Raw genomic sequence first — 27457 nt, 5'->3', positions numbered from 1 at the left:
ACGTGTATATTCCACTCAGGTGACTCACAAGCAGTGCTGTTACGAGATGGAACTCAGAATCTACTTAAATAGTGACTGTAGGATTGCTTTCCCAAAGTTTGCATCAGATCTTGAAGTTGTTGTGATGGTGCAATGGTCAGTGGAGAGATGCACAGAGAACCAGTGTCCGACAGATGTCTAATAATATGGGAATATCCCACAAAAATGCTAACAAGGCAGCTTGAGACCTTGTTGAATGGGCCAACAGTCTGTGCAGTGGATGGGCGATGCAAGAAATAATCCATTCAGAAATTGTTTGTGCTGAAATTATCTGACCTTTCATTCTGTCAGCAAAAGAGACAAAGAGCTAAGGAGATAAACTAAAGGGCTTAGGGCTGTCCAGACAAAAGGCCAGTGCTCGCCTTGCATCCAAAGCATGAAGGCACTCTTCCTATTCATTTCAGTACAACTTCGGGGGAAAAACAGGCAGGCATATTATCTGGGTCAAATTAAATGCCCACACTACATAATTAAAAGCTGATGATGTGACCTTAAGGCTACTTCATCTTTGAAAAATTGGGTATATGGAGGACCTGCCATCAGCTTGAAGCTCACCTATTCTTTCGGCTGATATAACTGCAATGAGAAAGGATATCTTTTGACAGAGATGAAGCAAAGAACAGGTTGCCAAACGCTCAAAGGGAGGACCCATCAGGGCTGATAGTACAACATAAAGTCCAAAAGTGTGTCTTTTACAGAAGGAAAAACGCAAACAAATGCCTTTTAAAAAAATCTAACCACCATGGGATTTGGAAAAAAATGACTTCCCTTGAATGAGAGGAAGCATTTCTGAGAATGGAGCTAAGTGGACTCTCAGCAAACTCAGAAAAAGACCCAAGGATTTAAGGTGAAGCAGATACTCTATAATGTCCTGGATCATAGCACCTGCTGGCTAAATTCTCAGAGTAATGAACCAGATCGAGAAACACTTCCTAGTGGATTGCTTTCTACTAATAAATATTTCCTGAACTGCCACAAAACAGTCTTTTTCCCCTTGATCTACCCACTCAAAAGCTATGCCATAAAGTGCAAGCTGCTCGGATCTTGGAGCCACATCTGTCTGTGCTGCTAGGACAGCAGGTCTGGAAGAAGAGAAGACCATGGGGTTGAAGAGTCTGTGAAGATTTGAGAAGCAACACAATCTTGACCAGGATGGTTCACTGAGCATTATCTCGGCACAATCTTGTTTCAATCTGACCTGATCTGAGGAGGCATAAGTCACAGAGAAGGAGGTCCTCCAGTTCCAACTCAAATCCAACAGTTCATCCTCCAGCATTAGGGCCCTACCAAATACCATACCATGCCATCCTTACTTCTGCATTGCTGCCTTCAGAGCTAGGTGGCCGGAGAGTGGCAGCTGCTGACTGAGGGCCCACCTCTGCAGGCAGCAGCCCAGAAGTAAAGGTGGCAATACCATACCATGCTAATGCTGCTGCTGGCGGTGGCTCTGCCTTCAGAGCTGGGCTCCCAGCCAGCAGCTGCCACTCTCCAGCTGCCAAGGTCTGAAGGCAGTATCACCACCACCAGCAGCACAGAAGTAACCTTGCGATCCCCCTCCCAACAATAACCTTGTGAACCCCCTCCCCCAAACTCCTTTTTGGGTCAGGGCCCCTGCAATTACACCACCATGAAATTTCAGATTTTAATAACTGAAATAATTAAATGTACTACTTTTAAAATCCTATGACTGTGAAATTGACCAAAATGGACCATAAATTTGGTAGGACCCTTTTTGGCATCTTTAGCGAAGCAGCACATTTGACTTCTCTCTTGAGGCCAGTAATACAATCACTTGTTATCATCCTTGTTCCAAAATGATTGGGAAACAGAAATTGTCTAACTTCCCCAATGGCTGGGAAGCCATAACAACAGACAATGGGTCCTAAGCACTGTCAGACTGGGATACTTTATCCAGTTCCTCTCCATCTGCTTCTCCCACCCTTTAGGGTCCCAGTGCTTATGACTCAGTGCTCCTTCAGGAAGTTCAGACTCTGCTCTCAATAGGGGCAATATAAGAAGTTCCCTTTCAACATTGGGAATGAAATTTTATTAATCAGATTTTCTGATCCTAGTTTAAGGGGATCCCGAGACTCATGCACAACTTCCAAAATCTCAACAAGTGCATCAAGAATATAAGACTTGTGTGGTTTCTATAGCATCAGTCTTTCCCTCCCTAAATCACAACAGGTTTACTGCTCTTGATCTCCAGAATGCCTACTTCCATGTGACAGTATTGCTAAGTCACAGGAAGTTTCTGAGATTAGTAACAGTAGGTCAAGATTATCAATACTCGACTTCCCTTTGGATTGTCCTTGGCTCCACGCATATTTACTAAGTACAAGGAAGTGGTGACAGCCTTCTTGTGGAGGAAAGAAATTCACATCTTCCATTAGCTAGATGATTAATGTGAGGCAGATCCAAACATGAAGTTCTTCACCATGTCCAGGGCTTAAATTCATGTGGAGTCCAGTGGAGCAGTGCTCTGGTAAATATTTTCAAACCCATGGGAGCCCTCATGGCTCCTGCAGGATTGGAGCCCCGTGGGTTCATCCCACCACCGGGCTAAAGCTCCAAGCTCCTGCAGTGTGGGGCAGGCTCCAGGAAATAATCTCTCAGAATTTAAGCCCTGACTATGTCTCGATCATCTGTGACTCATACAGAACATGACTATATGAATGGTCCTGTTCTCTATATGATGTTCTCCTTCAGGAGGTAGTGTAGGCTTGTTAGATGAACACCTAGGACGGGATGACAAACTGCAGGAGGACTCCTAACACAGCCATAAGGAACCATCTGAATAGTCAGTACGCAATGGGGGTACCAATCCTTCAGGTGCAGATCTCTGGAAATGAGTCCTTTTCTTGAACACACACCTGAGTGGAATACACGTGCTTTGTTCTTTGAGTAGTTGCATATATCCATAAGTGTTGTTTACCTATTGTCATCTTGTTAGTTGATATTTTAAAGAACAATTTTTATAGAGGTGTTTTCACTGAAAAATATCTGAGCTATTGCAAAAGTATTGTGTTCTATGCTGGCCTTCAATTGACAGCACCTAATCCTTAGAAGCCAATTATAGCCTCATAATCAGTGACTGAAACTATCACTTAGAAAACAAGTATTTGGACAAGATGGTAATGGCAAGTTTGGATATGTAGTTGATATGAAGAGCTCAAGAGATGTGCCATTGCTAATAAGCCACGGACTTAAATTACTTAAAGTGTGGGTAGCTCCTATGTAGCCAGCTACAAATAAAAATAGTTGTTGCACAGGCAGGCTGGTAGGTGGAAACCTGTTTGAGACCTTCTGTGAGCTGATGGCCATGTAACATGCCAGCAAACTATGTGTGTGTCACACACTTTGTAGCTTGTGTAGGTCTAGCTTACTGAATACACGAGGGTTATTTGCATCCCTTCATTTCACCCCCACAAGTTCCCTGTATGCCTCTTTCCCATTCCCTTTTGTTTTAGAGACTCCCTGCAATTTTCACTACCTCCTATCTCATGCCTGGGCCTGTATTTCCTTGCATTGATCTGGAGATCTGTCTGTACAAGTGGGAGTTACTTGCTGTAACTGGAGGTTCTTCGAGATGTGTGATCCCTATCTATATCTTCCACACATGGGTATGCGTGTATGCCATGAAACTGAAAACTGAAAATTCTTCAAAGCAGGGTCTGTTGACCCACAAAGGCGCAGTAGCTCTCCTCCTGCTCCTGACTGTTGGTAAAAGAGGGTGTGGGACATCTCTCCATTCCTTCTTATCGCAAATCCAACCCGGATCCAAAGCAGAGGGGATGGAGGGCAGGTAACGGAATACTGATAAGGATCACACATCTCGAACCTCTGATTACAGTAAGCAACCTCCACTTCGTCGAGTGATGGTCTCTAAGTATATTCCACATATGGGTGGAACCAGTAGAAAAGATGCTTGCAATACTGCCGCGCCTACTGATGCATCAGCAGCCAAGGCATGACCTACAAAATAGCATGTCATGAACGTGTGGACAGGTGGTCGCCCTGCAGAAGTCCTGTAGTGGGATGACAGATAAAGATGCTGTGGAGGCAGCTTGTACTTGCAAGGAGCGAGCTGTAACACCCTTGGGGATAGGAATTTTTGCTATTTTGTAGAACTTTCAGATGAATCCCAAAACCCAGGGAGGATATGGCTTGTATTGTGACACAACAGTTCCAAAGTCTGACGGGTTCCAGGCTGAGCAGATGAGATCTCGCTCCTCCCTGTTTAGAATCATAGAATATCAGGGCTCGAAGGGACCTCAGGAGGTCATCTAGACCAACCCCCTGCTCAAAGCAGGACCAATTCCCAACTAAATCATACCAGCCAGGGCTTTGTCAAGCCCGTGTCATAAACATAAGTCCCAATTCTGAACCTTAGCGTCCAAAATGTGGGTGCCTGCATGAACCCTCCAAGCTTAATTACGAGCTTGGATCGGATAGCACTGCCACCAGCCAGAAATTCCAGTGTCTGACTCACTCTGGTCTCCCCAAAATCTTCCCTGGGGACCCCAAGACTCAGATGCCCTGAGTCTCACAACAAAGGGAAATAACCCACTTCCCTTCCCCTTCTTTACCTCCTCCCAGATCTTCCCACCCTGGGTACACTAGGAGATTACCGTGTTTCAAGTCCTTGAAACACAACACAGAGAGGACCATTCACCTTTCCCCCTCCTCTTTTTCCCCCTCCACAGTCTTTTCCTGAGAGAGACCGTAATCCTGGCACAGAGATTCCTACCCCTTGAGCCTCTACTAGAAAAGAAAATCCACAAGTTTTAAAAGAAAGCTTTTATATAAAGAAAGTAAAAAGACATAAAAATGGTCTTGTATCAAGGTGATACAGGGTCATTGGCTTAACAGAAAACAAAATGAATAAACAGCTTATTCAAAAAGAAATACAATTAAAACATTCAGCATACACACGTAAATACAAAACCATATAAAACCTATATTGTCTTGTACCTGTACTTATAACTGGGAAACAGATGATTTAAAGCCTGGAGATAGAGAGATTACTCTCCGAGTCGAGAGAGCACAGAGACAAGACAAGAACCCAACCCAAAAATTCCCTCCCTGAGCTTTGAAAATCCGGTTTCCTGATTGCCTCTGGTCAGGGTGTTTGGTTCCTTTGTTAACCCTTAACAGGAAAAGAACATTAACCCTTAGCTATCTGTTTATGACAGCCCGACTCGTAAAAACTCTAAGAAAGGAGATTCACCACACTCCCTAGGTAACCCCTTCCAGTGCTTCACCACCCTCCTAGTCAAAAAGTTTTTTAATATCCAACCAAACCTCCCCCACTGCAACTTGAGACATTATCCTTGTTCTGTCATCTGCTACCACTGAGAACAGTCTAGATCCATCCTCTTTGGAACCCTCTTCAGGTAGCTGAAAGCAGCTATCAATCCCCCTCATTCTTCTCTTCTGCAGACTAAACAATTCCAGCTCCCTCAGCCTCTCATCATAAGTCATGTGTTCCAACCCCTAATCATTTTTGTTGCCCTCTGCTGGACTCTTTCCAATTTTTCCACATGCTTCTGTAGTGTGGGCCCAAAACTAGACACTACTCCAAATGAGGCCTCACCAATGTCGAATAGAGGGAAATGATCACTTCCCTCAATCTGCTGGCATGCCCTCTTATACAGCCTAAAATGCTGCTAGCCTTCTTGGCAACAAGGGCACACTGTCGACTCATATCAGCTTCTCGTCCACTGTAACCCCTATGTCCTTTTCTGCAGGCCTGCTGCCTAGCCATTCAGTCCCTAGTCTGTAGCGATGCATGGATTCTTCTTTCCTAGGTGCAGGACTTGCACTTGTTCTTGTTGAACCTCATCAGGTTTCTTTTGGCCCAATCCTCTAATTTGTCTAGGTCCCTCTGTATCCTATCCCTACCCTCCAGCGTATCTACCACTCCTCCCAGTTTAGTGTTATCTGCAAACTTGCTGAGAGTGCAGTCCACACCATCCTCCAGATCATTAATAAAGATATTGAACAAAACCGGCCGCAGAACCGACTCTTTGGGGCACTCCGCTTGATACTGGCTACCAACTAGGCACAGAGCCATTGATCACAACCCATTGAGCCCGATGATCTAACCAGTTTTCTATCCACCTTATAGTCCATTGTTTATATAGACCACAGTGGTAATACTGTCTGACATTATCTGTATACGGGGGACAGGGAGCGGGGGGTGAGGGTTGGATAGATGGCAGGATCCTGGGGGAGCAGTCTGGGGACAAGGATCGGGGGGATTGGATGGGTTGGGGGCTCTGAGGGCGGCAGTCATGGGGCAGGAAGTGGGAGTGGGTGGATAGGGGGTGGGAGCCAGGCTGTTTGGGGAGGCACAGTGTTCCATACCTGGCCCTCCATACTGTTTTGCAGCCCCAATGTGGCCCTTTGGCCAAAAAGTTTGCTCACCCCTGTGCTAGACTCTGGGAAAAGTGTGTGTGTGTGGTATGCTACACTTGCCCCATGTCTTCTGAGAGAGTTAAACCATAACCCAGAAGGATCACATCTTTGGTGGAATCCTGGGAGAACATATTTTTAAGCTCCTGCAGTATCTTGGGTATCAGCACTGGTCCTGGCAGCCTAACACAAGTGGGTTGAGGGACTCCATTTCTGTGAAGGCATATAATCAGGGTTGATGCCCAATTAAATGTGCCAAAGGGAGAAAACAGTGCTGCAGCATGCTGAGACACAGGGAAGCTTAAATACCTGGGGACCCAGAGGTGAGTGGTTAGCAGGAGGAACCTGATGGGATCTGTGAAAGTACCCCATTCATTTCTCACTCCCATTCTCCTCTCTGCCATGTGCCAGTGTTTCCTATTATTTCCCCATTCCAGGGCCTCTGTGTTTCCCAACCCCATAACAGGGTCCCTCAATCTTCCTCCCATGGGAGGGACTCTATGTGCATTCCTATTCCCGCAATACCAGGGTCTCCCAATGTCCCCTGCCAGGTAGTCTGTATGTCCCATTTCCTCCTCCCACAACATTGGGGTCACTATGCCACTCTCATGCCAGAAGCTGTGCGTACTCCCACTTCCCCCTTCCACCATTATTCTTTCTGTCTGGGAGACAAGTCATTCAGGGTGTCAACATGTTAAACTCTACTGGGCCGGTGAGCACAGCTGAGTTGGGATACTGTTATGCTAAAATGTGTTAAAGGGTGCTGTCAAAGAGTTGTTTGATTAGAGAAAATTGCAGAGGTGCAGGAATCTGTGGCTGTGCTCCAACATATGGCAGAGGCTCCATCTGTCCCCCTATTTCCTCCCCATAAATCAATAGGGTTCTGGCCAGTGCTACTTAGAACATTCGCTGAAAACTTGGAATTGATCAGATGTGGACCAATCTCATGGAGGGCTTTGAAAATCAGGACACAGATCTTGAACTAGCCTGTTCACTGGAGAGCAGCATGGAGAGCAGAGCCCTGGGGTGATAGGTTCAGAGTGACTCTGGTTGTGAAAAAGACTAGCTGAGGTATTTTATACCAGTTGAAATTCTCAATAGACATGGCTTTATTCCTAGTTATGAGTTGCAATTACCAAGCCTGGAGGTTACCGGTATTCCAGCAAAAATAGGGAAGTCAAAACTTGATATGTCTAATGTTTAAAAAAGAGACAGGGTTAAAATCCCTTCAGGACTTATTTGTACATACAAATCTAAAAAGGACACAGACATGTCTCTCTTTACAGGTAACCTTTGAATAGAAAACAGCAGACTTCAGTAATGAGTATTCAACATAATTCTGTAACCAGCTTACACAGTGAATGTAAAGCCTTTAAACATGAAAAAACACTACATAGATGCTAAGTATTAATAATGTCCTTTGTTTGAGGACTATAGAAGATGACAACAAAACTATGCAAATTAACATTTCACAGAACAAGCACCAGCAATAATGCAGGCATAGGCAAAGACTGCTGAGCACAAAGTGGTAGTTTTATCCTCTACATATAGTAATCCTTTCATATGGATGAAACAGATCAGCATAGATAGATTTAAGTACAAAGACTCAGATAATAACAACTAGGTCTTATATAGTGCTTTTCACCTATAGCTCTAAAAAAGCTTTAGAAAGGAGTTTGATATCATTATCCTCATTATACAGTTGGGGAAACAGACACAGAGCAGAGAAGTGGCTTGCCTATTGTTACACACCAAACCAGTCGCAGAGCTGAGAACAGAACCCAGATTTTCTGAGTCCCAGTCCACTGCTCTATCCACTAGGAAACACTGCTTATATAGGTCAAACTTGCTAACTTGTGTGAAGATTACAAACAGCTTTGTCTTCACTAGGATTTTACTTCAAGTCAGCTAACCTGAATTGAGAACACTCTTTTTTTTTTTTTGTAGTGAAGACCTACCAGAGCTTCCTTTCAAGTTTTGTGCGGACAACACATACTGTTTTTCACACATGGATCACTGACCATAAATTCTTCAGGGCAGGGACTATCTACAATTCTGTGTTTGTACAGCACTCAGCACCAATGGGAGCCTACTTTCAGCTGGTCACTAGAAATTGCCATGATAAACATGGTTATTAATAATCATCATTAGCAAATTATGACCCCTGGTATTTGAACTATTTTGTCTACCTGCACTACGTGGGAAAGTCCTTCGCCATAGAATATCTCCTTTGCTTATTTTACTAAGCACTTATCATAAATAATAACTAGGTGCTAATACAAAATAGTCAGCATGGTTTTGTGTTTTCTCCCAAGCTGCCCTGCATACTTGGATGGAGTGCTCCATAAACATCTGCAAAACGACCTCATTAACCTTCTTCAAATCCCTTCTTAAAACTCTTCTTTGCCATGGATGACATCAATAAACTTGACAAAGGTAAGGCTGCTGGGGGAGCAGATACCACTGCCTATCATGCTGATCACTGTTGTCTCATTGTTTCCTTGTACTCCCTTCTTCTGTAACCATATATTGTGTCTTGTCTTATAATTCGCCAGTAAGCTCTTTGGGGCAGGAGCCATATATGTGTATGTCTATGTATATACACACATAATATAATAAAATATATATATATATATATTGCTTGTATAGCTCCTAGCACACTGGGGACTGGGTCCATGACAAGGGCTCCTAGGCAGTATGGCAATACAAATAAAGCCTAACCCACATCACATATTTCCATTGTTTGCATTTTGTGCGTACAGCACTATGTACTACCAGCACCCAAATAATTTTTTAAAAAGGTTATTCTTGCTTTAGAAACTTAAGGCAAGAGCTTCAGAGATAATCCAAGGGATTTGTTAATTGTTTCAAAAAGTAAACTATCAAATATTTTGTTTGCAGGTACTATTTTTCATTAAAAAAACAAAACCAAAAAAACACTGTCCAGCAATCAAGCCTGCATCAATAATCATACTGTATATAAAAACAATGCACAAGGTAAGTACTGTTAGTCGCTGGCATAACTTCAAAATAAGGAGCTGTTGTGAATAAGTGCATTAAAATGCTATTGTTCTCCTGACAGAGAGGTATCATAGACAAATTATTTTTTCAGTCAATACCTGTCACCATTATTATTGTGCATCATAGAGGACCACCAATGCTATAATTTCTTATTTAGAAAAATACAAGCAGTATTAAATGAATTGAGACCTATGCCTTTACATGACATTGGAGGGAAAAGATGTGCTTATTTTTATCTACATATATTACCAGAAATTTCATGTACATGATATTTAGGTTTAAGTTTTACTCCTATAACTTCTATAACACAGCAACTTTATAATTGTTAATGAACAAAAAATGTAGCCAATTTTTATGAGTCAATCATTCCACAACACTTATTTTAGAGACTTAGTCTGTACATTGCATCCTAGCATACAGCATTGACTGCTATAATGTTACAGTCTTTTATTAAAGAAAGAGACAAAGCTACAGATTTTTCAGTTATTTTTCTGTTTAAATTCTGTCAGGTCTGAAACTCAGTTGAAAAGCAGTCAGAAACAATGTCAATTTGGGAATATATAGAATCTGTTGTTGCTTGTTTGAAGCAAACCATGTCTGAAAGGAAGCATACATCACCCAATTGGGGTAACAACAGAGAATACATTTCAACAAGAACGCAAGCCCTTGCATTTAAACAGGAAAGAAACATATTAGAAAAATGCTGATAACTTGTATTTAGATTTAACAGCATTTAAAACCTAGGAATGAATATTCAACTTGGGAAATGTCTGGTCAGCACGTTTTATGCTGAATTAATAATTAAATCATTTTAAAGAGTAAAAACTGTAGCCTATGAGAGCTTTTAATTGGCAGAGCTAAAACTGGCCTAAAAGTTGTGAAATATTTGATGTTTAGTAAGATATTTTGCAATAAGAGTATGTGATGTTTCTTCATGCTTTGGTTTCTATGAAGTTAAAACATTTTAAAGTAGGTACAGAAATTATGCTACAACATTGCAAAGTATTACATAGTTGGATATCATGAGATGTGTATTGCTTCATTTGGTACCTGTATTATTAGAAAAAAAAAAACAAAGCAAAAAGTTATAGCCTCAAGGAACAAAAACATACCTTCCAGTACTTGAAAGTTAGAAACACAAAGATGCATAGAAGAAAAAGCAAAAACATAACAGAAAAATCTTTTAACTTTGTTGACGTACACAGGTTTAGACAATATGTTGGAGGACGGAATAGAAAATGGTAAATATTTTGCTTTTAAAAAGAGGGTTTTGTCTGTCCCAGCCAGGGAATATTGTCCTGTAAGATCAAACATCATCATCGATTCATGCAGCCATCCCTTATATTACAGGAGCACCTGAAAATTGCTAGATGTAGTACAGTCAGGTACAAAAAGAATACATATTCCCTTTCCCTGAAGAGCTTACAGATGCAACCCCAATCCCACAAGTTGATTTACGTGGACAGATCCCTATGCCTGAACAGAGTTCCAACAACTTCAGGCTCAATGTAGTAGCCTACCCATGTAGAAAAGCTTGAAGAACTGAAGCCTTTGGTGCCAATTCTCCAACTGGATCTTTGGAAAAAGACCCTTACACCCATATGGTCCTGATCTTGCAACTGGATCTCACTAACAAGTTTAGTGTGCAACATAAGGATAAGCATTATTTCAATAACCTAAGGTTATTATGAAAATACTGTGAAGCATTACAGATAAAATATCTGATGCAAAGGCCCAATATTTCAATGGAGCTGCATGTAGTACTCCTCCCACATGAAACCAGTTGCAGGATCATGGTCTAAGTCTTCTCCATCTGACTAGCAATAAATCTTAAAATTATGTAAGGTAATGGACTAAAATAACACAGCAAGAGAAAAAACTGCATTAATTGTCAAGGACACAAACAAGTCTTTGATCCATTCAAACTACTATTTCAAATTTTGATGCTCTATTATATATTTTAAAATGAGTATCAAACACAGCAGTTCCATAAATATTTAAATAAGTCAGTTAAAAACCACCACTCTCTCTTTTACCACCCTATTAACTGATTGCTATCAACTAACTGACTCCCTCTTCATAGACAAAATACTTTAATTGCTGTAGATCTTACTCACATGTAGGCCCCCTAGGTCAATCACTATACTTTATTTAGGAAGCAAACAGAACAATTAACCCCTAAAATAGCTCAATCTTTTACATATGAATTTCATGTTAAGCTTTTCTACTGAACTTCAGATAACATCTATATTTTTAGCTGGCTTTAACATATGTAGATAGTTTCTCAAGTATTCAGTCATTTGGGGCACAAAATGAATTTGAATCAGAAATATTTCTACCAAGTCAGTTTCCTATACTTGATTTAACTGAAGTAAAAACCCACTTTTGCAGATATTAACTCATTCCCAGATCATATACCCCTCAGATATTTTTTAAAAAGTCAACAAGAAAACCAAAGTTTCCGCAATATTACAAGGCAATTAAAAATGCAAAGTATCAAATAAAATAATTCAATTCCCACAAGTTTTCTTTAGACATGAGCTGGTTAAGCCAGATTTATTACCTCCTCACTCTCATCAGCTACTGCAGACTTTGAATGAAATAACCCCAATTGTAACAGGAGAAACATCTGTTTCTTTTTTTCTGAATCAAATCCTCATCAGGAGTTTCCCACCTCAAAGTCTGTTGGGCATTTTTTTTAAATCAAATCTTGTTGATTACTTCCATGGATTTAATTATTATTCTCTTCATAATTCTGATCACATTACAACTTTATTTGACAAAGTAGAAGTATTAGAAAAAGTCCCCTCTAAATTAAAACAGTTATGTAGTATTGGTCTTGGTAACATATGTTTTGAAAAAAAACACAAAAACAAAAAACCACAGAGTACTACTGCTCATACTTCAGGCTACTTAAGTATATACACTTATTCCGGGTATCTCAAGTATACTCACTCCATTTCTTGAGAACATACAATAGTAAAGTCTTTGCTTACATTGTTCAGATCTAGGCAAGATCTCATTTATTATATTTTCCTGCTGATTCCCCCCCCCTCCGCTCTCCCCCCCAAAACACCCTAGCATAATGGCAGTTACTACCCCAACAAGCAGACACCAAATGGTGCCACCCACACTCTCACACTGTGCCTCATAATAAACCATAAAGCAGTGGAATGCACTGGCTCCTTTATGAGCAAACAATACCCTGGCTTCATTAGAATACAGCTGACATTTTCAAAGCACAAATACTTCAAGAGAATTGTACTAGATAAAAATTATTATAGTGAAATACCATGAAATAAAATACATACATCTTAACCTACTTTTAAGATATATTTCTACGGATCTAAAAATAAGATTTTCTCCTTTTGAACATTTTTTGAAAGAAATAACTGACTAAGTATAGATCATAAAGGGCAAAGTTCATTATACCAATTTAAAATAGGTATAACCATTTTGGATAGTTTTAATGGCATGAGGCCACATTCAATACTCCACATTCAATGCTTTAACTAGCCAGCACTACTTCTGACAACGGAGTTAAGGAAAGAGGAGGTAAAATAATTCCCAAATTTTAATCTATTTGTTTAGACATGTAAATGACAAACTAGGCTAATTCTTTACCCCTCCCCCCAACACACTGTAGTTTTCCTGCTTGCAACTTTCAGGAATGTCTTACATTTAATATGCTAGGAATTCTTTATTAATTTAAAACAGCAGCTGTTTCAAAATACCAAACACTTTCTGCAAAATGCTTATACAGCAGACAGAAACTCTCTCTCTTACCTGGACTAAGGAAGCATGCCTCTCACAGCAGTACCAACAACACTCTACAGTCTTTGTTACCATTCAGAGGAAACTTGAGACGGTGCCAGACATGAACAATCAAACTCAGAACAAGCCCACTTCAAATACTTCGCTAGAATTCCAAAAAGATGCTCTAGATAGATGTCCTACAGTAACTAATTGATGAAGAAACACTTTTAACTGCAATAAAACATTTTACAAAGAACTGACATACCATAATCTGCAGAATGAGCAGCACTATCATACTCTCCAGCTTTTTAAAGCTCACACATCTTACTTTTAAAGATTTTTGAATAGTTTTTACTCATGCTGACATGTTTTATAATTTACCATTCATTTCGATTCAATTTAAACAGTCACAGCATTACAATCTACAGTATAATCTAAATAGTGAAGCCTGTATATGCAAATTATAAAAGTTGCAATATTCTTTTTGTTCCAGGCTGCATCAAAAACTTGCTACAGCCTCAGAACAGGAAGCCTTAAGATTTCTTGAAAGCAGACCAGAAGTACCACAAGAGACTGAAAGAAATCAATTTTTTTTGGTTTAAGGGCCAGATTCTGCAAACACTTGCTCTGGGATGAGAAAGAGGGGGAAAAAAGAAGCATCTTTTCAGACAGAGGGAGCAGCAGAGTGTCACCATTCATTCTTGTCCATGGCTTGTTCCTTCATTGCTGGTCGTGTCCCTGCATATGAAGTCCCACAGTCTGGTTCAGGGGTGGGCAACTTGTGGCTCTGGAGCCGCATGCGGTTCTTCAGAAGGCAATATGTAGCTCCTGCTAGGAGATGACTCTGGGGGAAAATGGTGGGTGCTCAGCAGCCACGGGCCGCCCTATCAGCCCTCCCTCAAGCACCTCCTGCCCGCCAGAGGGTCCCCCAATCAGCACCTCCTCTTCTCTCCCCCATCCCTCCCACCTGCTGTGATCAGCTGTTTTGCAGCATTGAGGAGGCTCTGGAGGGGAAGGGGGGAAAAGAAAGGACGGGGTATGCAGCCTCCTCCCTCCCTATGCCTCCTGCCCCCCGTGATCAGCTGTTTTGCAACTCACAAGAGGCTCAGGGGGTGGGGGAGGAGCGAGGACACAGCTCACTCAGGGGAGGGAAGAGGCAGGGCAGAGGTGGGGACTTGGGGATAGGGGTGGAGTGGGGGGCAGGGCCTGGGACAGAGTCTGAGGTTCAGCACCAGTTTTTCTTTGAATAAACCACATAGTGACTAGCTGGTGTGGAAATTTTTAATCAAAATTTTTCTTACACTACCTAACAATGGAAGGCCAGTGCGAACAGAAAAGAAAATACAGAGATGAAAATCTATGCTTCTAAAACAGGAGTAGGAGAATAAGTACTTTTTCACAGAACATAACGGTAAGGCCATGTGTCTTCTTTGCTAGACATGTCTCTCTCAGTTCAAATCTTCAACATACAGCATCATTTCATTTTGAGCCATGCACGTATGGATCAAGAATTCCCACAAGGTTCTCAACTCCGCACTTTAAAACTGAAAACTTTGAAAAGACAGATGTAGAGTCCCAGTTCTTCACCAGATTTGCGAACCAATCGCCGACTATAATGTTAGCCTCCTATTATGTGGCCTGACACATAGCCCATGCAAAAAAGCCCTACTCTGAAGGCAAGGTTATAAAAATGTGCCTCACTGATGTGATTTCAATCCTGTCACCAGAGAGCGAGACTCTATAGTTGAAAATTTCTGGCCTGCAAATTTCACACCACACAAGAGAATGCAGAATCTCCAACCTGAACAGTGACATCAAATCACAACTGCACTTGCAACTTCAGCAGCGAGAGTATTTGAGCATCACTTTGGATGAGTTGTGCCATGCTCAGGATAAACCTTAATTATTGGTATTTGTCCACACTGTGTCTGATGAAGGGAAGAACTCCTCAGTATCGTGTCACTAAAAGACAGAACTCATGGACAAGATCTAAAGGAGGTGGCTGATGTTGGTAGTTGCGAAAAGCCACTTGCCTTTACAGAAAATCACTGCCATTGTAACAGACGGGGCTCTGTCCCTGTAGGGACCTGCGAATGGATTACTAGGGCTTTGTAAGTCTGACAAGAGCTTTTCCAAATTTTGGACACTTCACTGTATTATTCATCAGGAGCAACTGGTATCTAAAAATCTCAAATTTGATCATGTCATGAAACCTGTCTTGCACATTGTGAATTTCATTCTCTCAAATGCACTCAAATCACAGACAATTTCAAAATCTAATCGAGGAACTGGATGAAGATAACTCCCCTGCCGATTTGCCATTTCACTGCACAGTTCAATGGCTTTAAAAAAAGGTAAAGTTATTTCCCATATTTTCGAGCTCCTAGAACCAGTACAATTGTTTATGGTGGAGAAGCATAGAATACAACCTGAGCATACAGATCCTCGGTGGTTCTAGACTTCGCATTTCTTGCAGACATGCTGCTGCATTTGGATAAACTAAATGTGGACTTAAAAGAAAAATTCCGGTTGCTGTCTGATCTAGTGCAAGGCGTATTTGTGTTCATGAACAAACTTCAGTTGTTTCACAGACAAATGCTTGAGGGAAAGTGTGTCAGTTCTCCCTCAATGTGACAACTTCAAGCCAGATCAAAAGAAGGCAGCAGAATCCCTGAAATGGACTACAACTAGATATGAGTGTGATTAAAGGTCTTAAGGAAAGTTTTGAGGAAAGATTCCAAGACTTGCAGCAGAAAAGGCCTCAAAAATCAGATTTCTGATTGACCCTTTCAGTGTTGAAGCCGACTGTCTGAAGCCCCTTTTAGTCACCGACAAAGCAACATCCCAGATGGAAACAACAGAACTTTTGGAATATGACAGATTGAAATCTCTTCAGAAGACAGAGGGGACCCTTACTTTCTGGAAATCTGTACCAAAAGATAAATACCCCAACGTCAGAGGTGCAGCCCTAAAATTAATATTGATGCTTGTCTCAACCTATCTTTGTAAGTGTTTTCTCAACACTCAAACATGTGAAATCCAAGCACCAATCCATTTTGACGGACAGCCACTTAAGAGAACTGCTGTATGTGAACACAACCGAACACAAATCAAACTTCAAGGGAATTGCTGAAAGCAAAGATTGCCTGAAGTCCCACTACATAAAAGATTAAATTATTATCATTAACTATACATTATAAATGTATAATAAATATACATTGTCAACATATATAATGATTGTGTGTGTGCGTGTGTGTATATACACATATATAATCATTACATATTACTGTGGCTCTTTGGCAATATACACTGGTAAATTCTGGCTCCTTCTCAGGCTGGCCACCCCTGGTCTAGCTGGTGGTCAGCTCAGAGTCAGACTGATTTTGGTTGTATTTGCATTACTTTCTTTGGTATCCTCTCACGTGTTTGTCTTCTGAAGCGTCCCCATCATCATAATTTTTCTGACTGTAGTCAGTCCCATAGCCTGACTTCACATCCTACTCTCTAACTTCTGCAGACCCTTGCAATGTGTCAGTAATTTTATCCACATAAATAGTCCTATCAATTTATACTCAATATTACCTGTATGTACACGTTTGAAAAATTTGGACTTAAATTGCTCAGCTCTGAGCAAATTCTAAACTTTGAATTATATGCTCATCTTTCTTATTTATAGAGCTGAGCCTATCATCCTCTGGTCTTAGCAGCTTGTTTGGTGCTTTGACCAGCAGGTCCATTCCTAATGTCAGTGAAGAATAGCCTAGAAATACTATTTTTATTTACAACTTGTTAGGACCCATTGACCACAGAGAGGATCAGAACTATATTGTACAATGCCCTGTACAAATACAGGTCCCAATCCTGTAATGAACACCATGTATGCTGACCCCAGAAGTTGAATGGGGCTCTATGTAGGTGCAATGAAACAGAGGCAACTATGGTTCTTGCCTTGAAGACCTTACAACTGATGGTTTCAATCCTGCAATAAGAGGTGCACAGACAGACCACTGCTCCCATGCAGAGTCTCACTGACTTCAGTGGGAATCCATGATACACAGGGGTCCACCTAGAAGCATCTCATTGTAGGATCAGGGCCCAATGCCTCTAACTACCATCATATTCAAGACACAATTTTGCTGAGTTATCTTCATTTCTCCATTTGCTGTTACAACTGTCTTCCATGCCATTAATTCCAGCTCTAGAATATATGCTTTATGTTGCCACAGGCAAGAACCCTGTGGTTGTTTTAAGCTTAAAGTCCTACATATATTTCCTTTAAAATAATGTTTAAAAGCTGCTGTTCCTTTAAATGTCTCTCCTGGATGATTGCCTGGTCAGTTCCTTACATATCTACACATCTTGAAGATGTCTGTCCATTATGTGCAAGGATGAGAAAATTATGGAAAAACTTCACCATCTTTCAACTGGCATGATTAAAATTGATGGGCCTTACAAGTTGCCTGACAGAAGCATAGCAACTTCTAGAGACAAAGTAAATAGGACTGAATGAATGAAAATTATTCTCTCAGTGAAGCCTCTTCTTTCCCAGCTGGAAAGCAACTGTATAGGACAAATTATTTTAAGAAGCCACCCTCAGAGTTCAATAGTTGAACAGTCAAGTTCACAGCTTTCAGCCTGACCTTCCCCCACACTTCAATTACCTGGACTATCTCTGAATTTATAGTAAGACTGTAGAAAAGCTCCCAGAACTATACGTGCCTCTGTGGTGCCCTCAGTCTAGGTAACCTGGGGTGGGATTCACAAAGGTATTTAGATACCTAACACCCACTGATTTCTAGATGATTTTAATGGGAGTTAGGTGCCTAAATACATCTGTGAATCCTACCCTTGGTATCAAAGCTCCTGAATAATTCAGAAGGTGGTGGTGGGTCCGAGGAGTGAACTAGGGCACATATTGTGGAAAGGCAGAATACCATAACCATGCTGAAATGCAGAGATGAGTGGAAAGTAATTAGAAGCTAGATAAATATATAAAACAGGTAGGGACTGAACTTCAGGACCCACAACTCCATTTGCAATCAATGGAAGCTAGGCTTGCTCTTAAAATCAAGTCTGTTACCTACAGAAGATGAAATGAAATGTTTTTTTTAATAAAAACAGAAAACGGTCATGGGAGATAACAATTGCAGAGAAAAATATTTACACAAAAATATCCTATCCTTAAGAGTTCACAAATCTGTAAAGATGACTTTTTTAAAAAATTTACTATAGTCTGTTTTATAGATTAATGGATTTTAAGACCAAAAGAGGCTATTCGGTCATCTCATCTGAGCTCCTGAACAACAGATGATGGATTTTACCCAGTGAGATTCCTACATCAAGCTCAATAACTTGTGGTTGAATTTTTCTCTTCTTTTAACTATTTAAACTAATATTTAATGAAGATGTGCACCACAAAATGTTATTGCAACATTTATAACAAGAGAATGATTAAACGAACACTTCTTTTAAAGGAACATTTACATTGAATTTTGAAACTAATAATTTTTAATTGTCTCTGGGAGCTAATCATTTCTTGTATTTCTATCTCATATAGATATGGGAAAAATATATTAAGAGCTAGGGAGGGCTTTTTAACATATTTTACAACCAATTCTAGATTCAGAATAAGCAAGAATGCCATTCTGCCTCTTCTCTGGTGTCCGTCAGTTTCTGCAGAATTTAAACACTGATTATGTTATGTTTCCAACCCTACTGGTCACAAAGATAACTTTTTCAATGTGAATACACCTCTACCCTAATATAACCCTGTCCTCGGGAGCCAAAAAATCTTAATGCATTACAGGTGAAACCGTGTTATATCGAACTTGCTTTGATCCGCCAGAGCGCGCAGCCCCGCCCCCTCAGAGCACTGCTATATTGCATTATATCCGACTTCGTGTTATATCGGGTTGCGTTATATCGGGGTAGAGGCATACTACAGTGTGCCTGAAACGATTCCTGTAAAACCCAGAAGCATAGGTAAAAGGGCCAGGTTCTCCTGCCATCTCCTAGTCTTGTCTGTCATTTTAATCAACTGAAAACCCATCAGCTTGTATCATCATCTTGACTCTTTTTACTGAATTTTCCTCATTGACTGGTGCTTGAGTTAACTTCCTGCCTTGACCCATGCATTGCATGCCCACCATACATCTCATCTTTTCATATCCTTTGTTCCATCTTCTCACAAATGATATCTTTCCTTTCCTCCAACTACCCTCTCTCTTTTCTCCCCTTTCCTTTCTTCTTCCCACCCCTTCATCAGCCCCCTTACCTCACAACCTTCCCCTAGCCAAACAGATCAATAATTCAGAATATAAACATGTATTTTATTAATAAAAAACCTCATTGTAACAGGGTAGCAGAAATCTGCTGATCCACCATGACAACAAATGTTTGAACCCTGCAGAGAAACTCTGAGTTAACGAGCCATACCTGCCACAAACCTTAATACAAGGTTGATAGGCAGTGACCTTGGGAGAGAATAACTTCTACAAATGCCCATGAAAAAGGGAAAAAGCTTAGAATAAGGTTTATGTTTTACTTATAAATAAAGCCAAGCCCAGGGAAGAGGATAAATTTGGACAATAAATGAGGTTCTATGTGCTCTGGTGAGAATGGGGAGACACTGAGGCCTGGATCCTCAAAGGTATTTAGGCTCCTAACTTTCAGTGATTTCAATGGAAACTAGAAGCCTAAATGCCTTTGAGGATTTGGGTCTCAGCCTATAGATATATTTGGTACAAGAAATGGGTTTTGCAGACATGCTCTGCACAGAGTGAAAATGAAAAATGTCCTGAAATGGTTAACTGAAAAACAACTGCAGCAACAAGAGCAAACAGACCACAGACTTACAGTAACACACACAGACTGTGGGCCAACAAAAAGTTGCGGCTGCAACCTAACAGACTTTGTTGCAATAGATAAAGAAGCAGCAAACTGAGGTCTGCAGCCCAGCAGGCACAAGCAACCATTTCACCCACTCACTAACTGGGCTGCTTATAAATACCAATCCTCTTTTAGCAAAAAAGCAAGAATGGAAACTAATCGAAGGTAAACTTAGCCATTCTCAAGCAGTTTGTTATTGCAACTCAGATTCTGGGTGAGGACACTGCCACAGACTACAAGGCCATAAAAAGTGCTGTCTTAGAGCAGTGGGGGATCTTGGAGAACATCATAAGAATGGCCATACTGGGTCAGACCAATGGTCCATCTAGCCCAGTATCCTGTCTTCCAGCAGTGCCCAGTGTCAGACGCTTCAGAGAGAATGAGCCATTTATTAAGTGATCCATCCCCCGTTATCCAGTCCCAGCATTTGGCTGGCAGAGGGTTAGGGATACCCAAAGGATGGGGTTGCATGGCTAATAGCCACCAATGCACCTATCCATTCATTTAGCTAATTCTTTTTTTGAATCCAGGTATACTTTTGGCCTTCACAACATCCCCTGGTAAGCAGTTCCACAGGTTGACTGTGCATTGTATGAAGACGTACTTCCTTATGTTTATTTTAAACCTGTTGCTTATTAACTACATTGGATGACCCCTGCTTTGTGCTATGTGAAGGAATAATAATACTTCCCTATTCACTTTCTTCATCCCATTCATGATTTTACAGACTTCTCTCTCATTTCTTAGTCATTTCTTTTCTAAACGAAGGTCTTTGTAATCTCCCTTCATACGAAAGCTGGTCCATACCCCTAATCATTTTTGCTGCCCTTTTCTGCACCTTTACTCATTCTAGAATCTAATTGACTTGAGATGGAGCAACCAGAACCGTGCACAGTATTCAAGGTGTGGGCATACCATGGATTTATATAACAGCAGATTCCTAACATTCTATTAGCTATTTCTGTTTCCAGATGTTTTCAGAGAACTCTAGATTACGACTCCAAGATCTTTTTCTTTAAGCAGTAACAGCTAATTTAGACCTCATCATTTTGTATATATAGTAGGGGTTATTTTTTTCCAATGTGCATTACTTTGCATTTATCAACATTGAATTTCGTCTGCCATTTTGTTGCCCAGTCACTCAGTTTTGTGAAATCCCTTTGTAACTCTTCAGAGTCAGTTTTGAACTTAACTATCTTGAGTAATTTAGTACTGTCTGCAAACTTTGCCACTTAACAGTTTATCTCCTATTAAAGATTATTTATGAATATGTTGAACAGCACAGGTCCCAGTACAGAGTCTTCAGGGACACTGCTATTTACCTCTTTCTAGTCTGAAACTGACCATTTATTCAGACCCTTTTAACCAGTTACTGATCCATGAAAGGACCCTTTTCTCTTATCCCAGGACTGCTTAGTTTGCTTAACAGCCAATACCAGCAGTTTACAGAAAAGTGGCAATGCATGTCTGACCAGCACTTGACAGCATGGGCTATGCATTGGCTCAAGCTATAGACCTAAACAAAATAGCAATTTATGGATAACCCTTATAGTCTGCCTGGGAGGTTGCAGATTTGACTGCACTGGCCCTAGTCATATACACTTGTGGAAGCGGTACAGTAGAGGGGTACATGGAGGCAGAACCAGTGGCAACCACCATAGTTGGAACTGAGAGTGAGAAACATCTGGGATAAAATACAAGTGACTTTGGAACTCAAGAGAAGGAAAACAAAAAAGGATGAGGACATTCTCCTAAAACAAAGGGCAAGTAACTAGCCCTCCCTTCCTGTTGTTCCTTTTTTTGTGTGGGAAATCAGGGTGCACACACAGAGAAAGAGGATGGGTTCATGCACTAATAATAGTATTTCAGTTTTCCTATAACTCTGCCCTTATAACTTTTCCAAAATCAGAGATGCTCTGAAAAGATAGTGGAAGAGAAAAAAAAAGAATCCCAAACATTAATTACTGGAGGGACGTCAGGGGGGTGGAAATGAACCTTCAAAATTTGTTGTTGTTTTCAAAAATCAAAATGAAAACTCAAATTCATTTCAAAATCTTCCTAGGGGGATATTTTTTTAAACTAGCTATATTATATGGTAATATAGTAAAATATATTTGCTATAGTTTACATGTGAGCTGGGATAGATGAAGTGAGAGAAGAGACTAGTAGGATACCAGGCACAAAAGTGCCATATTGAATCTGACTAATTTCAGCTTAAAATTCCAGATTCCTGATGGAGGAATGATGATACTGTATAGCCCCTGCTTGACAATCATATCATGATGCTGTCAATCTTGACAATTACTTTAACCTGAACATTCCAATACTGGGAAAGATCATCATGCCAAACTATCAGTTTAAGCCTTCAAATTTCCTAGATTCTAATCAAGCAGGTTTTAAACCTGACTTTTGTCCCAAAGTATTGGTTTTGTGTTCATATTCTTCCAGCAAGATGTCTGTGCCAGTCATTTGCTCAATTTATTAGATCTGACTTATGATGATGCTGACTGCCTGCTAGCAGAGGTGCATAAAGAGGCTTGAGCAGCTCCATTCATTTTTATCTGGGAAGTCACAAAGGGTGGTTATGAGCAATTGTTCTTCAGGCCAGAGAGTTCTCACATGGGATACTACAGAAATTGTCATCATTCCTGTCCCATGTGTATGAGGCCACTGAGATCTAGAGACAAAGGTTACAGTGTATTTATCAAGTTGCTTGATACCCATTTCTGCCTACATCAGACCTTGCTATCATCACCCATGCCTTTGTCATGTCAAAACTGGACTACTGGGGGAAGCTACGTGTTGGAGACACAAACAGTGAAGCCAGTATAAAATGGAGCTGCCTACTTGGTGAATACTGTAGGTCAGAGGAAGCATTAAGAGCATACAGAGGCACTGGCTACTGCCAAGTTGCAAGTTATTGGATTTTAATTTACAAGTCCTAAATGGTTCAGGGTCCTTATTACCTCTCTCCTCATGCAATACTGCCCCACCCATTTGCACAGACACTTGAGTTGAAGCACCTCAAGTTAAATGGAAGAGGGCTGGAGTTTCTCCATTTCACCCACAATCTCCCTGGTCTTCCAGAACCAGGGCTTATTAACCCTCTGGGCACACAGCAAAGTTGTTTTTGTTTTTAGAACAGGCTTATGGCAAAACTGTGGATTTATAAATAAAACATGCAATGATCTGTGGCTTTGCTGATCAAGTTGGCGGAGAGGAGGGGAGGGGGGGAAGGCTGCAGATTTCATACCCAGGAACTCTCCAGGCTGCCTGACTCCACCAGTTGGAAGCTCTGGGACTATTTTATGTACATACTTGGTGTGAAAGCTTCTCCACTTCGAAGATAGTCCATATTTTACTATATTTCAATTTCAAAGGAGGAGGTGGTCACGTTTCCAATAGTGTGCAATACAAATCTAGCGTCTAAACAATAAAAAAATGTCACTCTGTTTAAAATGTAAATCCGCTACTTGATATTAAAGAAGCAAGTCAGGGGATCTCCAGGAAGCCGGCATTTTGTCATAAAATTAATCTCTAATTATTTCATCCCCAAACCATTTAATTTCTGGATACAATGACCGCATCTGCAAATGAGTTCCCCTTTCCCTTTACCCCTTCAACAACACCTTCCTAGTAGCAAAAATATGACAGATCTTAACTGGAGCCAAATGCCATCTATACAGTAATTTATAAAAATTTTCATTATCAGCTACACAAATTGATGATGCATATCTCCTTTCCCCAGATAAAGATCCATTCATTCAGATCAATTTGTTCAAATCCCTCTCCAGTCTTTTCAGCTAGGTTGTTGTTTTCTTAGCAACATCTTTTTCACTCAAAATGGTATATGCTTTAGAAATTAAACCTGGTGTTCCAGCTTGCCCCTGGGTCAAATCCTCAAATGTGGCTAAAGATTTAAATAGAGGTCCCTCATATACCCAGATTTCAAAATAAAATTCTGACTTACTATTGAAATACAGGATTTTTATATTATTTACATTATTTCATACCTCTTGGTATGATTTTAGATCAGGAGTTAGGAACAGCTGTGCAAATTGAGTAATCTCAACTACTACCCACAAGTAGTCACACTGATATTTCCTAGAGATAAATTCTGATTATTAAAAAACGCAGTTAAGGGATAGGAATTTAGAAAACTTGTCCAAGGCTACTAAGGCGGTCTGAATGAATGGGTGATTATTTTTGGTGATCTAATCGTCTTTTTAACCTAACAATTACTATGAATAGTTATATCTGAACTCCAGTCTTGTTCGAGTTTTACCCAGTGTTTTGATGTTTTACTGCTAAATCCAGCTGATCACATCTTTTAATTGTGATGCATAATAAGCAGCTAAATTAGGGAAAGCTAATCCACCTCACTTTGTAGATTTATACAGAACTTTAGAACCACCCTTTGTCTTTTATGTTTCTACATGAATTTTAATAGTGCATCCCGCCATGTTTTTAATGCCATGTCAGCACTAACAGCGATACACAAACAAATATAGCTTTGGGAGCACATTAGTCTTTACCAAGACTATCGTACCTGGCCAAGAAATTTCATAGTTGTTCCATTACTCAAAGTCTTATTATTTTATTCCACATTGGAGAGTAATTTGCTTTTAAAAGATTTTTATATTTTTTCCACAAAATTTATTCCTAAATGTTTTAAAGATTTCTTTACCCATTTAAAGTTACGTGGCTGACAACAGTTTTCTGTGACCCTTTTGAGAATATTAACTCCTAAAATGTAAGATTTATTATAGTTTATTTTGAAGCTTGACACCTGCCCAAATTACGATGTCAATTTTTGTATAATATTTAACCAGGCTTCTGGATCCTGCAAATGTAACAAGAAAACAGCATACAAAGCTATTTTTTATTCTAATCCAGAAATTATTTTGATGCTCTTTACCAAGGGGCTACTTCTCATTTATGGTAAATGGCTCACTTGCCATAGCAAACAACAGAGGGGGGAAAAACAGGCAGCCCTAAAAGGAGGGGCTTGATGACCATTAACCAAAACAGGCACTTGAAGATGAGTATACAAGGCCAAATTAGTGGATATATTTGACCTTAATCTCTCTTTGCCTCAGCTCCACATCTGTAAAATAAGGATGAACACCTCCTCATCTCACTGGGTTTTGTGAAGATATATTTGTTAAGCACCCGCACCCAAGGTACTGTAATGATGAGAACCATAAAAAAAAAAAAAAAAAAGCTTATGAGGAAATTCAGATCAAGTTTTGAATCATGTTTAGTAAATAAGGCATGGTGCCAAACACTGAACAAAGAGAAAACAACACTGAAGCCCAGTTTCGGGCTTGGCTACACTTGTGAGTTACAGAGCATTGAAGGAGCCCAGGTGCACTAGCTCACTACCCGTCCACACTGGCAAGGCATGTAAAGCACTCTGACTCCACAGCTAGAGTGCTCCTGGTAATCCACCACGGCAAGTAGAATAACGTTTGATGCACCCCCGCTGGAGCACCCCAGCATCAGTGTGAATGAGGTGTTGCATTATTGCACTCTGATCAGTAAAAACATACCATAATCCCCTTAAGTCAAGTGGCCACTCATTGTTTTGGATATGCCCTGAAAGCTCTGTTTGACAGTTGTCATGCTTATCTGCTCTGTGACAAAGCAACCATTACTGTGGAATGCTGTGGGGGGGGGGGTCGGGGGAGGTCTGCTGCTGTCTGAACTTACAAGATGGCATGCTGACATGCTCTCAGCCCCCCAAAAACCCACTCTCTCCCTCCCCACATACACACAACACACTCCCTGTCATGCTCCACCCAACCCCCCCTTTGAAAAGCACGTTGCAGCCACTTGCATGCTGGGATAGCTACAACAATGCACTGCTCTCTGTGGTGTTCTAAGAGCTGCTAATGCGGCCATGCCAAAGTGCGCTCTCAGTGTGAACAGACTACAGTGCTTTCCCTACTGCACTCTGTGAAGGGTGGTTTAACTCAAAGCGCTCTACATCTGCAAGTGTAGCCATGCCCTTACTCTAAGGGCTTGGCTACACTCACACTTTACAGCGCTGCAACTGTAAAGCGTCAGTGTAATCAGGGCGGCAGCGCTGGGAGCACGGCTCCCAGCGCTGCCGCTCTGACCACACTCACACTTCAAAGCGCTGCCGGGGCAGCGCTTTGAAATACCAAGTGCAGCCATATCCTAAGCTAACTGACTACAGAACAAACTCTGACCACATGCTTTCCTGCAGAGCCCCCCAGCCTTTAAGATGGACCGGGAAATTCCTCACAAATTAAAGTGGCAGTCTACAATTCCAATGCAGTTTTAAATATACCACACAAACAAAATAAGCATACTGGAAAAAGCATGTTTTTGTCCGTATAACTGTCTACATGAGGGCTTCTGTCAGTAAAGCCATACCAGCAAGCCTTTTCTAGTGTAGTGTAGGCTTAAGTATTTCTAAAACTTACCATGTTGGTGTCTTGACTAAAACAATACTTATAACTTCCTGAGAGGTCACTAATCAAAGTCCTGACCAGACCTAAGCCAGATTAGTTTTTGAAATCTTACAGGCCCTCAGTGTACACTACAAAGTTTTGCTGGCATAACTATGCTGGCTAGGAACATGTTAAAAAAAAGTTACACTGCCTAGCTAACATAGCTGCATCTACACTGCTGGCATAGCTATGTTGACGAAGAGTGCTTCTGTCAGCATAGCTAATGTAGTATGAGGAGAGGCGGCTTAGGAATGCCCACAAAAGGAATCCTATTGGCTTATGCTGGGTCTCCATTACTGCACTCTTCTGGTATAGCTATACCGGCAAGCATTCATAGTGTAGACAGCTAAGGATTACAGAATAAGTGTGGCTGCATAAAACACAACACCTTAGGCTCCGCCTACACTGGGGCTAAAACTGCATTAGCAAAATTGGTTTTGATCCCTAATGTGGATAAGACTTAGTTGCCTTGTGTTTTGTAATTTGGAACCCAACTCCCAAAAACCACCACCTGTGGTCATGTTTTTGCACTGGTTTCCAGTGCAATCCACTAAGCTTATATTATCTTTGTAGCCCTGAATTCTGGAACACACAGTTATCAGAAATATCCTATGACCAGTCCAAACAGTTAAGACTAGTTGGAAATTGCTTACTATCTGATCTGAACATTAGTTTGAACTCTCCGAGGCTGGGTCACGGACTATGGGTATGGCTACATTAGAAATTTCAAAGCGCTGCTCCGGCAGCGCTTTGAAGTGTGAGTGTAGTCAGAGCCGCAGCGCTGGGAGATAGCTCTCCCAGCGCTGCTTGTAAACCACATGCCTTATGGGTGTAGCGTGCAGCGCTGGGAGCGCAGC

The 27457-nt window shown here is 40.9% G+C and overlaps 1 protein-coding gene across 6 annotated transcripts in view; it reads right to left on the bottom strand.

The window, feature by feature from the left end:
- TFDP2 (transcription factor Dp-2) overlaps nucleotides 1-27457 on the bottom strand; it is a 172971-nt gene that overhangs the window by 85347 nt on the left and 60167 nt on the right. Inside the window, exon 1 of one of the 6 annotated variants that reach the window (XM_032765648.2) lies at nucleotides 13264-13324. The exons of the other annotated variants lie outside the window; for them this stretch is intronic. The gene's annotated coding sequence lies outside the window, so the exon portion shown is untranslated. Of the gene's footprint in view, nucleotides 1-13263; nucleotides 13325-27457 lie in introns of those variants that run through there. 6 annotated transcript variants of the gene reach the window in all.

Source organism: Chelonoidis abingdonii, chromosome 8 (genome assembly GCF_003597395.2).
Source record: "Chelonoidis abingdonii isolate Lonesome George chromosome 8, CheloAbing_2.0, whole genome shotgun sequence".
Classification (NCBI taxonomy): Eukaryota; Metazoa; Chordata; order Testudines; family Testudinidae; genus Chelonoidis; species Chelonoidis abingdonii.
Note: the sequence above shows the minus strand (reverse complement) of the source record. Positions and strands in the feature narration are given on the sequence as shown.